This window comes from Arachis ipaensis, chromosome B08, assembly GCF_000816755.2.
Source record: "Arachis ipaensis cultivar K30076 chromosome B08, Araip1.1, whole genome shotgun sequence".
NCBI classification, from domain to species: domain Eukaryota; kingdom Viridiplantae; phylum Streptophyta; class Magnoliopsida; order Fabales; family Fabaceae; genus Arachis; species Arachis ipaensis.
In genome coordinates, this window is record NC_029792.2 from 43,214,902 (window position 1) to 43,227,703 (window position 12,802).

Genomic DNA, 12,802 nt, shown 5'->3' on the forward strand with positions numbered 1-12,802 from the left:
CATTTGGTTCTCATCCCATACGATATTGTTGTTTTTCAGATGCAGGTCGAGATGCGCCTCGCTAGGCGTCTGAAGTTCTATTGCAGCAAAGATGGGAGTTTGGGCTTTTATATATATATGCTTAGTCTTCTCCTTTTATCTATTTTACCTTGGTGCCTCATAGAGGCTTTTGTTGGAGAACTAGGGTTTATTTTGAAAACTTTAGATATAGGATTATAAGTATGTATGTATGTAAATATTCTCCGGTTAGCCTTAGTTTCGCAGGCTGAGCTTGGAGCTTGACTACTTTGTATCCTTGATCCTCTATTCTTATGTATATATATGTATCTATTTGCGCTTAAGCTTTTCTTCATTACGTTGTCGCTTCGTGAGTTTTTCAAATTTTGTTTTTAACTTTCCTTCAAAGGCTCCTAGATATAAAACTTTTTTTTCTATATATATATATATATATATATATATATATATATATATATATATATATATATATATATTAGAGGTCGTAATATCTTACCACCTTAGTTTTGTGATTTAAGCATAAGACTATGTGTGGTAGGGTGTTACAACATACACGCTGGAAAAGTTGTCTGGTGTGTGCGTATGCACAGTATGATGCGTACGCATGATGTCTTGTTTTGCACTAAAACTCTATTTTTAACTGTTTGACTTTTCTAGCAAGCTTGTAAACTTTCGTAACCCCTATCTAAGGTCCGATAGCTAGCTTTTTAGGCTTCAAAAAGAGAGCGAACCTATCGAGGGAGAATTGTGAAGTGAATAATTGAATTAATGCGGTGTGGAATTGTGATTGGATGAGTATATTGAGTTGTGATTTTGCTTCTGAACTTGAGTATGTTTGAGTATGTTAAATAAGAGTATGATGAGCATATTGGTTGTGTATAATCTATTCCGCTTTTGATGCATCATATTCTCTCTATTCGTAAAGTGTGTCGGGTACTATAGTCCAAGAGTGTGGTAGGCACTATATTCCAAGAGTGTGGCGGGCACTATATCCCAAGAGTGTGTGAGCACTTTACCCTGGAAAGTGTGTCGGGAACTATATCCTATGAGTGTGATGGGCACTTTATCCCAAGAGTGTAGCGGGCAGTTGGTGCACGAAATTGCAATCACACCTTTGCAACTCCGTACAACTAACTAGCAAGTGCAATGGGTCGTCCAAGTAATGCCTTACGTGAGTAAGGGTCGATCCCACAGAGATTGCCGGCTTGAAGCAAGCTATGGTTATCTTGTAAATCTTAGTCAGGAGATTAGTGATAACAATAATTTTGTTTATGAAAAGTAAATAACATGAAATGAATGATACTTGTGATTCAGTAATGAGGAACAGGTTGAGGTTCCGGAGATGCTTTGTCGTCTAAATCTCTGTTTTCCTACTGTCTTCTTCTCCAAACACGCATGACAAACCCCATTTGTAGGGTTTATCTTGTATTGATTCCAGCGATTCCAGCGATTTTAGAAGCCTTGTGGGCCCAATCCAACTCATTTCTGATGCTATTTAAGCCAAGGATTGAAGGGGGAATGAGAGACTTTTACATACTTTTCATACTTTTTCATACTTTTCATACTTTTTCATACTTTTCATACTTTAGATGTTAGTTATCATTAGTTTAGTTTTAGCTTAGTTTAGTAGTGAGAGTTAGTTTCTAGAGAGAGAAGCTCTCACTTCTCTCTAGAATTAGGATTAGGTTAAGAGGATGATTTAATGAGATTAATCCTTGCCAATTCTCATATTGTGGTTAGTGATTAGGATAGAGATCCTTGACCACCAACCCTTGCCAAGACCTTTTTAGCCATTAGTTTACTTTCTTGCCATTTATCTTTCATGCCTCTTCTCAAAACCCCAAAAATAATTCATAACCAATAACAAGACACTTTATTGTAATTCCTAGGGAGAACGACCCGAGGTTCCAATACTTCGGTTTATAAATTTAGGGGTTTGTTACTTGTGACAAACAATCTTTTGTATGAAAGGATTATTGCTTGGTTTAGAAACTATACTTGCAACGAGAATTCATTTGCGAAATTCTATACCATCAAAAATCCATTCGTCAAAATGGCGCCGTTGCCGGGGAATTGCAATGGTGTTATTTTATTGGTTATTGTACATATGTGAATAGTGTGAATATCTTGCTTTTTGCTTTATTTGCTAGTTGTAGAATTTTGTTTCTTTTGTTTTCTATTAGCTTTTGTTTTTATTTTATCTTTTCACCATGAATTCTCATTTTGGCTATGAGTGTGATTACAACTATGTTGTAGGTGATGGGAGCTACAATGAAGATGTGTGTCAAGGATGGGATAACCAAATGTGGGAGGAGCCATATGCTTATGATCAGTCCTCTTGGCAACAACCTCCACCAATGCACTATGAAGAAGAGCCATTCTATGATGCATATCAATCCAATGGCTATGGTGAATCTCTTTGTGACTTTCAAGAACCACCACCATATGCCTATGAGTCATATCCTCAACATGAACCTCAACCACACTCACAAGCCTATTTTCAACAAATACCTCCATATGACCATGATCCTTACCCACCATACCAACCTCCTTTTGCTTTGTGGGATGAAGCGTAAGCGAAAGATGTTTCGTGGTTGGCGTTGCAAATCAAGGCTCATTATGGTTGATGCATCAAACATGGGATATAAAGGTTGGAATAGTGCTCAAATAGATGGGTCTAGGAGAATTGTTGGGTATTTCATAGAGAATTCATCTTGTTCACCACCCGGATGGACTAATAATGATTATCAACCTCAAGACGTGTGTGAAAACAAAGTGTGGGATCCCGGATTACAAGAAGAGGATCAACTTTGGGAGCCCCAAGCTTGTGAAGAACTCCATCAAGACTTGGCTCAATCCATGAAGAATCTTGGGGCACAATGGAGAACCAAGCATTGGTGGGAGTTCCAAGATGAATACAAGCACAAGCCACCTTGATGAGGAGCTCCCCATAAGTCCAACTTAAGGACAATAAACAAAAGTGCTAGGTGGGAGACAACCCACCATGGTAAAATCCTTTCATTTTCTCTTTTTGTATATATTGGTAGAATTAGTTTAATTTCATATTTTGTTTAGTTAGTTAAGTATGTTTGGTAGTTTAAGTATGTTAAATAAGGTTTTATGGTGTTTTGGTAGCTGTTTGGAGGTTTGGAATGCTTGGATTGGTGCAAAAACATAGAAAAATTTTTGAAAAACAGAGCACCATCCACGCGTACGCGTACATGGCGCGTACGCGCACTTACAGCATTTCCGACCATCCACGCGCGCGCGCCATGCGTGCGTACGCGTGGATTGAGAAGTTTCAACCTCCATACATTTTCCAGAGAGTTGTGCCTGCGTCGCGCCAACGTTGTGCCTTTCGCACAAACCAACTCGCGCGTACGCGCACACGACGCGTACGCGCCACTGCCGAAATAAGCCAACGACGCGCGCGCGCCATGTGTGCGTACGCGCGGATTTCTTTCTCCCATCCACTTTTCTTTTCTTCCCCTCTTTCCAATTCTTTCCTTCTCCTTTCTTCTTCCCTTCTCCTACCCCTCATCCAACACTTCCAAACACCATTGACAACCATTTATTTTAGTTAACAAATTAGTTAGTTAGTTAGTTGATTAGTTAGTTTTAGTTTAGTTTTCATTTTATTTTCTCTCTTTTCATCATAAGTGTTGGAGTATTGACTTTGTTTACTATACATTGCTATATCCCTTATTGCCTAAATGCTATTTTAGCATGAATGTTTTTAGATAATCTTTGTTGGATTCTATGATTGAGGTTATATTTTGTTACTTGGTTTTGAGTTCTTCATGCTTAATTTTGTGCATACCAAGTACATGTGACATTGCCTTCAAGCTTTCTAAATCTTTTGAATTGCATGTGTTGGCCACCATGTAATTTAAAGCATTTCTTTATGATTAGGCAATAGTGTATTATCCTCTTTGCACTTAAACGACCATAACTTGAGCTACAGAGGTCCAAATGATGCGGTTCCAGTTGCGTTGGAAAGCTAACATCCGGGGCTTCGAAACGATATAAGATTTTCCATAGTTTCATTGCGCATAGGGGCGCGCACGCGCACGGTACGCGGACGCGCCGATGGTGGCACATGACCCACTTAATGCAACTCGTGGCCAGCGATTTTAGAAGCCTTGTGGGCCCAATCCAACTCATTTCTGATGCTATTTAAGCCAAGGATTGAAGGGGGAATGAGAGACTTTTACATACTTTTCATACTTTTTCATACTTTTCAGACTTTTACATACTTTTCATACTTTAGAAGTTAGTTATCATTAGTTTAGTTTTAGCTTAGTTTAGTAGTGAGAGTTAGTTTCTAGAGAGAGAAGCTCTCACTTCTCTCTAGAATTAGGATTAGAATTAGGTTTAGTTTTTAGATCTAGATTTTAATTCATGCTTTCATCTCCTTCTACTTTTCAATTCCTTGTTGTTACATTCATTCTTCTTCTATTCTTTTGTTGTAATTTCCTTTATGTTGTTCTTATGTTTTGTTGTAGATCTAGTATTGTTCCTTCTACATTCTTCCAACTCAATAAGAGGTAATTCATAAAAAGGATTAGTGATTGGTTTAGAAACTATACTTGCAACGAGATTTCATTTGTGAAATTCTAAACCGTCAAAAAATCCAATCATCAACGCACGGCTTCCTTCCATGGCAAGTTGTATGTTAGTGGATCGCCGTTGTCAATGGCTACCATCCGTCCTCTCAGTGAAAATGGTCCAGGCACGGTTTCTGTACGGCTAATCAACTGTCGGATCTCTCGTCTCGGATGAAAAATACCAGGTACAGCTACCGCACGGCTAATCATTTGTCGGTTCTCACTTGTGTCGGAATAGGATCTCTCTATCCTTTTGCACACTGTTACTGCGCCCAACATTCGTGAGTTTGAAGCTCATCACAGTCATCCCGTCCCAGATCCTACTCGAAATACCACAGACAAGGTTTAGACTTTCCGGATCTCAGGAATGCTGCCAATTGGTTCTAGCCTCTACCACGAAGGTTCTAATCTCACGGATTTGAATGCTCTATTTTCAGGAGATGCAAGTCAAACTCGTGGATTAGAAACCCAAGAGATACGCACTCAAGTTGTCGCCTAATGACTACGTTGAGCTCAGATAGAACGGGAGTGGTTGTCAAGTACGCGTTCATAAATTTGAGAATGATGATGAGTGTCACGGATCATCATATTCTTTATATTGAAGTACAAGTGAGTATCTTAGAACAGAATCAAGCGTGATCGAATAGAAAACAATAGTAATTGCATTAATCCATTGAGACACAGCAGAGCTCCTCACCCCCACCTATGGGGTTTAGAGACTCATGCCGTAGAATATACAATATGAAATGTAAAATGTCATAAGTCAAAAATGAATCTCTAAAAGTAGTTTTTATACTAAACTAGTAACGTAGGTTTACAGAAAATGAGTAACTAAGTGCAGATAGTGCAGAAATCCACTTCCAGGGCCCACTTGGTGAGTGTTTGGGCTGAGCTTTGAAGCTTTCACGTGCATAGGCCATTCTTAGAGTTAAATGCCAGCTTGGGTGCCAGTTTGGGCGTTTAACTTTAGTTCTGGTGCCAGTTCTGACGTTTTACGCCAGAAAAAGGGTCTCTGGCTGGTGTTTAATGCCAGTTTGGGCGATCAAATCTCGGGAAAAGTATAGACTATTATATATTGCTGGAAAGCCCAAGATGTCTACTTTCCAACGCAATTGAGAGTGTGCTAATTGGGCTTCTTTAACTCCAGAAAATTCACTTCGAGTGCAGCAGGGTCAGAATCCAACAGCATCTGCAGTCCTTTCTCAGCCTCTGAATCAGACTTTTGCTCAAATCCCTCAATTTTAGCCAGAAAATACCTGAAATTACAGAAAAATACACAAACTCATAGTAAAGTCCAGAAATATGATTTTTGCATAAACACTAATAAAAATATAATAAAAAGTGACTAAAACATACTAAAAACTATCTAAACACAATGCCAAAAAGCATATAAATTATCCGCTCATCGCAACACCAAACTTAAATTGTTGCTTGTCCCCAAGCAACCAAAAATAAAATAGGATAAAAAGAAGAGAATATACAATAAATTTCAAAATATCAATGAAGCTTAGTTCCAATTAGATGAGCGGGACTAGTAGCTTTTTGCTTCTGAACAGTTTTGGCATCTCACTTTATCCTTTGACGGTCAGAATGATTGGCATCCATAGGAACTCAGAATTCAGATAGTGTTATTGATTCTCCTAGTTTAGTATGTTGATTCTTGAACACAGCTACTTTATGAGTCTTGGCCGTGACCCTAAGCATCTTGTTTTTCAGTATTACCACCGGATACATAAATGCCACGGACACCTAACTAGGTGAACCTTTTCAGATTGTGACTTAGCTTTGCTAGAGTCTCCAGTTAGAGGTGCCCAGAGTTCTTAAGCACACTCTTTTTGCTTTGGATGACGACTTTAACCACTCAGTCTCAAGCTTTTCACTTGGACCTTCTTGACACAAGCACATGGTTAGGGACAGCTTGATTTAGCCGCTTAGGCCAGGATTTTATTCCTTTGGGCCCTCCTACCCATTAATGCTCAAAGCCTTGGATCATTTTTACCCTTGCCTTTTAGTTTAAAGGGTTATTGGCTTTTTTTTTCCCGCAAGCTTTGTGTTTTTCACTGCTTTTTCTTGCTTCAAGAATCAATTTTATGATTTTTCAGATTATCAATAACATTTCTCTTTTTTCATTATTCTTTCAAGAGCCAACAATTTTAACATTCATAAATTTCACTATAAAAAATATGCACTGTTCAAGCATTCATTCAGAAAACAAAAAGTATTATCACCACATCAAAATAATTAAACTATTTTTAAAATAAAATTTAAAATTCATGTACTTCTTTTTCTTTTGCAAATAAAAGTATTTTTCATTTAAGAAAGGTGAGAGATTCATGGAATCATTCATAACTTTAAGACATAGACTCTAAACATTAATGATCATGTAATAAAAACAAGACTTAGACAGAAAATAAACATAAAAACAGACAAATAACAATAAAAGAAAGGAAATTAAGGAGCGGGTCCACCTTAATGACATCGGCTACTAATACTTATGGAATAATAATTAAAAACATAAAAATAAATGACTCTAATACTAATGCTCATGTAACTCTTAAAATAGGTTTCTAATAACAAAAGTTATCACAGAGTTAGGACTCAACAACCTTTATTTTGAGAGATAAGTGCTCCTTCAATCTGTGGGACGTCTGGCTCTTCAAGGGACAGCTTCTGGCGCTTTAGCTTCTGTATCTCACGCCCTTGTTTCTCTTGTTCTTTGAGAAGTTTGCAGAGCATGCTGTTTTGATTCTGCTGCTCTTCTTTGAGTTGATCCATAGCTTCTTGCAGCTTGGTGACAGTTGCTTCTAAGAGGGCCTAATAGTCAAATTGAGGAATTTCTGGGAGGAGCTCATGTGCCCTCCTCTTGTTGGGGTTGTCTTGAACTTGAGTTCCATCCATCACCTTTTTGGTGATTGGGCATTCAACTAGGATATATTCATCCACACCCATCTTTACCCCCGCATCTTTACATAACAGACTAATCAAGCTTGGGTAAGCCAATTTGGCCTCAATGAATTCCTTGTTTGCAAATATGTAAATTTCACCAGGGATCAGTTGATGAATCTCTACCTCTTTCCCCAGCATAATACAGTGAATCATCACTGCCCTCTTGACAGTGACTTCAGAGCGGTTGCTGGTTGGGAGTATAGAACGCCTAATGAAATCCAGCCAACCTCTAGCAACTGGTTTGAGATCTCCTCTCTTTAGCTAGTTTGGGACACCTTTTGAATTAGTAATCCACTTGGTTCTAGGGAGGCATATGTCCTCTAGAACTTGATCTAGTCTTTTATCTTTTGGCCATTCTCCTATTAAAGGACTCTGGATCATCTTGTAGTTGAGGAAGCTTGAGAACTTCTCTCACTTTATCAAAGTGGAAGTAAATAATCTTCCCTCTGACCATAGTTCGAAAGGAGTAGAAAGCAGTTCCTTCTAATCTTTGCTTATCCGTCATCCACAGATTTGCATAGAATTCCTGGATCATGTTTCTTCCAACATGTATCTCAAGATTAGCCAGGACTTCCTAGACCCTGTTTCGAATTTGCTCTTGGATCTCCGGGTATTCATCTTCTTTTAGATTGAACTTAACTTCCGGGATCACTGATCTTTTGCACACAATTTTGAAGTAATGGTCTGCATGTTCTTTGGTGCAAAAATTCTCATGCATCCAAAGTTGTTTTGGATTGCTTTCTTTCTAGCCTCTTGAAGTGGTTTGTCTTCCTTTGGGAGCCATGAGATTAGTTTATTTTAGCTCAGGAATCACAGAAATAACACCAAACTTAGAGATTTGCTTGCCCTCAAGCAAAAATAAAAAAAGAAGATGAATAGACGGAGAGAAGGATTCGAATGATGGGTGAAAAGGGTTGGCCGAATGTACATTTAAAAGGGAGGGAGGGAATGGGTTTCGAATTTTTAGAAAAAGATAAGATAGAACGATATGATTGATAAAAGATAAACATGATATGAAAGAGATAATATTTTTTTTTAAATTTAAAAGAGATGAAAAAGATATGAGGAAGTTAAATCTGAATTTTTGTTAATGCATCTAAGAAATAAAAGATAATATGGATGAATTAAAAAGATTTGGAAAGAAATTGGAAAGATAAATGAGTTTTTAAAAATGTTTTGAACAAGAATTGAAAAAGAAGTAAAAAGAATTTATAAGATTATTAATTTTTGGAAATGGAAATTGAAAGATGAATATTTGTAACATTTTTATGCAAAAAATTATGAATTAAAACATGAAAATTCAAAAAAATTAAATTGGAAATGAAATTACCTCCCCTTTGATGTTCTGGCGTTAAACGCCCAGAATAATAGCCATTCTGGCGTTTAACGCCCATCTAGTAGCCATTTTGGGCGTTTAACGCCCAGCCAGGTACCCTGGCTGGCATTAAATGCCAGAAATCCTTTGTTACTGTGCTTTTTTTTTTTTCTGAACGCCCAGGATGCTGCTGTTTCTAGCGTTAAACGCCCAGAATGCTGGCCATTCTGGCGTTTAATGCCCAAAATGCCCCTTTACTGGCGTTTTGACGCCAGCGAGCTCTTTTTCTCTGTGATTCCTCTACTTTATGTCCTGAACCTCCATTTCCCTGACTTATTCACTGAAATGCATTAATTAACATGAATAACAAAATAAAATAAACTCATATAATTGTTATAAACATCTAATTTTTGATAATGGCTGGGTTGCCTCCCAGCAAGCGCTTCTTTACTGTCTTTAGCTAGACTTTACTGAGCTTTTAATTTAGTCTCAATTTTGAGCATTCTTGCTCAACATTGCCTTCAAGATAATGTTTGACTCTCTGTCCATTAACAATGAACTTTTTGTCAGAATCAATATCCTGAAGCTCTACATATCCATATGGCGACACACTTGTAATCACATAAGGTCCCTTCTACCGGGATTTCAATTTTTCAGGGAATAATCTGAGCCTAGAGTTAAATAGCAGAACCTTCTGTCCTGGCTCAAAGACTCTAGATGATAGCTTTTTGTCATGCCACCTTTTTGCTTTCTCCTTGTAAATTTTAGCATTTTCGAAAATATTGAGTCTGAACTCCTCCAGCTCATTCAACTGGAGTAATATTTTCTCTCCAGCTACCTTAGCATCAAGGTTTAGGAACCTGGTTGCCCAGTAGGCCTTGTGTTCCAGTTCCACTGGCAGATGACAGGCTTTTCCATACACAAGCTGGTATGGAGAGGTCCCTATAGGAGTCTTGAATGCGGTTCTGTATGCCCATAGAGCATCATCCAGACTTCTTACCCAATCCCTTCTTCGGGTACTTACATTCAGGATTTATTTTAGTTCTCTATTTGAGACTTCAGCCTGCCCATTTGTCTGTGGATGATATGGAGTTGGCACTTTGTGGTTAATTCCATATCGGATCAGAGCAGAGTTAAGCTATTTATTGCAGAAATGAGTGCCACCATCACTGATCAGTACCCTAGGGACACCAAACCTGCTGAAGATATGCTTCTAGAGGAACTTCATCGCTGTCTTAGTATCATTAGTGGGTGTTGCAATTGCCTCTACCCATTTAGATACATAGTCTACTTCCACCAGAATATAAGTGTTTGAATATGATGACGGGAAAGGCCCCATGAAGTCAATACCTCATACATCAAACAACTCAATCTCTAAGATTCCTTGCTGAGGCATGGCATAACCGTGAGGCAGATTACCAGTTCTCTGGTAACTGTCACAGTTACGTACAAACTCTCGGGAGTCTCTATAGAGAGTAGGCCAGTAGAAGTCACATTGGAGAACCTTTGTGGCTGTTCGCTCACCTCCAAAATGTCCTCCATATTGTGATCCATGGCAATGCCATAGGATCTTCTGTGCCTCTTCTCTAGGCACACATCTACGGATTATTCCATCTGTGATGAGCGGATAATTTATACCCTTTTTGGCACTATTTTTATGTAGTTTTTAGTATATTTTAATTACTTTTTATTAAAAAATCACATTTCTGGGATTTACTATGAGTTTGTATATTTTTCTGTGATTTCAGGAATTTTCTGGCTGAAATTGAGGGACCTGAGCAAAAATCTGATTCAGAGGCTGAGAAAGGACTGCGGATGCTGTTGGATTCTAACCCTGCTGCACTCGAAATGGATTTTCTGGAGCTACAGAAGTCCAATTGGCGCGCTCTCAATTGCGTTGGAAAGTAGACATCCTGGGCTTTCCAGAAATATATAATAGTTTATACTTTGCTCGAGATTTGGTGGCCCAAACTGGCGTCCAAACGCACACCAAGGAATTCTAACGTAAAACGCCAGAACTGGCACTAAAACTGGCGTTAAACGCCCAAAATGGCTCCCCAACTGGCGTTTAACTCAAAGAACAGCCTAAGCACGAAAAAGCTTCAATGCTCAGCCCAAGCACACACCAAGTGGGCCCCGGAAGTAGATGTCTGCACTATCTGCACTTAGTTACTCAATTTCTGTAAACCCTAGTAACTAGTTTAGTATAAAAACTACTTTTAGCGAATTATCTAAAGACTTTTTGATGACTTTCATCATCTAGCTCATCATATTGTACACGTTTGGGGGCTAGCCATTCGGCCATGCCTAGACCTTCTTTCACTTATGTATTTTCTACGGTGGAGTTTCTACACCCCATATATTAAGGTGTGGAGCTCTTCTGTTCTTCATGAATTAATACAAGTACTATGATTTTTTTTTCAATTTATGCCTACTTCTTCTCCAAGATATACTCTTGTACTTAATTTAGTTAAGTCAGACTGAAGGGGTGACCCGTGACAATCACCCACTATCTTCAGTACTCGCTTAGCCAAGATCCACGTGCCTGATAACCACAAGCAGTCTACATGATGTTCAACGTAGTCATTGGACGATAGCCGGAGTATATTCTCTTGGATATCTAATACACAGACCGAGTCCGTGAGATTAGTATCTTCGTGGTATAGGCTAGAACAAGAGGCAGCATTCCTGGGATCCGGAAAGTCTAAACCTTATCTGTGGTATTCCGAGTAGGATTCGGGAAGGGATGACTGTAAAGAGCTTCAAACCTGCGAATGTTGGGCGCAAGTGATAGTGTGCAAAAGGATCAATGGATCCTATTCCGACGCTAGCGGGAACCGACAGATGATTAGCCCTGCGGTAGCTATGCCTGGTATTTTTCATCCGAGACGAGAAATCCGACAGTTGATTAGCCGTGCAGAAACTATAGTTGGACCATTTTCACTGAGAGGATCATACAGCTTGCCATGGAAAGGAGCACGCATGGTTGGAAGAAGGCAATAGGAAAGCAGAGATTCGGAAGCAATAAAGCATCTCCAAACGCTTATCTGAAATTCCCACCAATGAATTACATAAGTATCTTTATCTTATTTTATGTTTTATTTATCTTTTAATTATCAAAACCTCATAATCATTTGAATCCGCCTGACTAAGATTTACAAGGTGACCATAGCTTGCTTCAAGCCGACAATCTTCGTGGGATCGACCCTTACTCACGTAAGGAATTACTTGGACGACCCAGTGCACTTGCTGGTTAGTTGCGCAAAATTGTGAGAAAGGATTGAGATCACGATTCCGTGTACCAAGTTTTTGGCGCTGATGCCGGGGATTGTTCGAGTTTGAACAATTGACGATTCATCTTGTTGCTTAGATTGGGTAATTTTTATTTTATATTTAAGCTTTTTAATTTTTATTTTCGAAAAAAAAAGGACAAAAAAAATTAATATCAATAATAATACTTAGTTTTCTAAAAATTCATCAAAATTTTTAAGAATGAATTCCACCTTCAAGCTTCATGATGATATGTTAAAGCTTGGCTGGCTATTAAGCCATCTCTAAATCTTTTGGACCGGAGCTTTAACTTATCATATTCATTGGATTGTTGTATGTATTTGTTATGTTAAAGCTTGGCTGGCCATCTGGCCATGTCTAACTTTGTTGGACCGAAGCTTTAGAATAACATTCCATACACCTTTGGATTCTCATTTATAATTCTATGCTAAAGCTTGGCTGGCCATTGGCCATGTCTAATTTCTTGGACTGGAGCTTTAGATCAACATGGTATGAATCCTGGAATTCTTATTAAAAATTTTGAATTTCTTTATCTTCTTTTTCAAACATAATTTTCGAAAAATACAAAAAAAAAAAAATTAATAAAATCATAAAAACAAAAAATTTTATGTTTCTTGTTTGAGTCTAG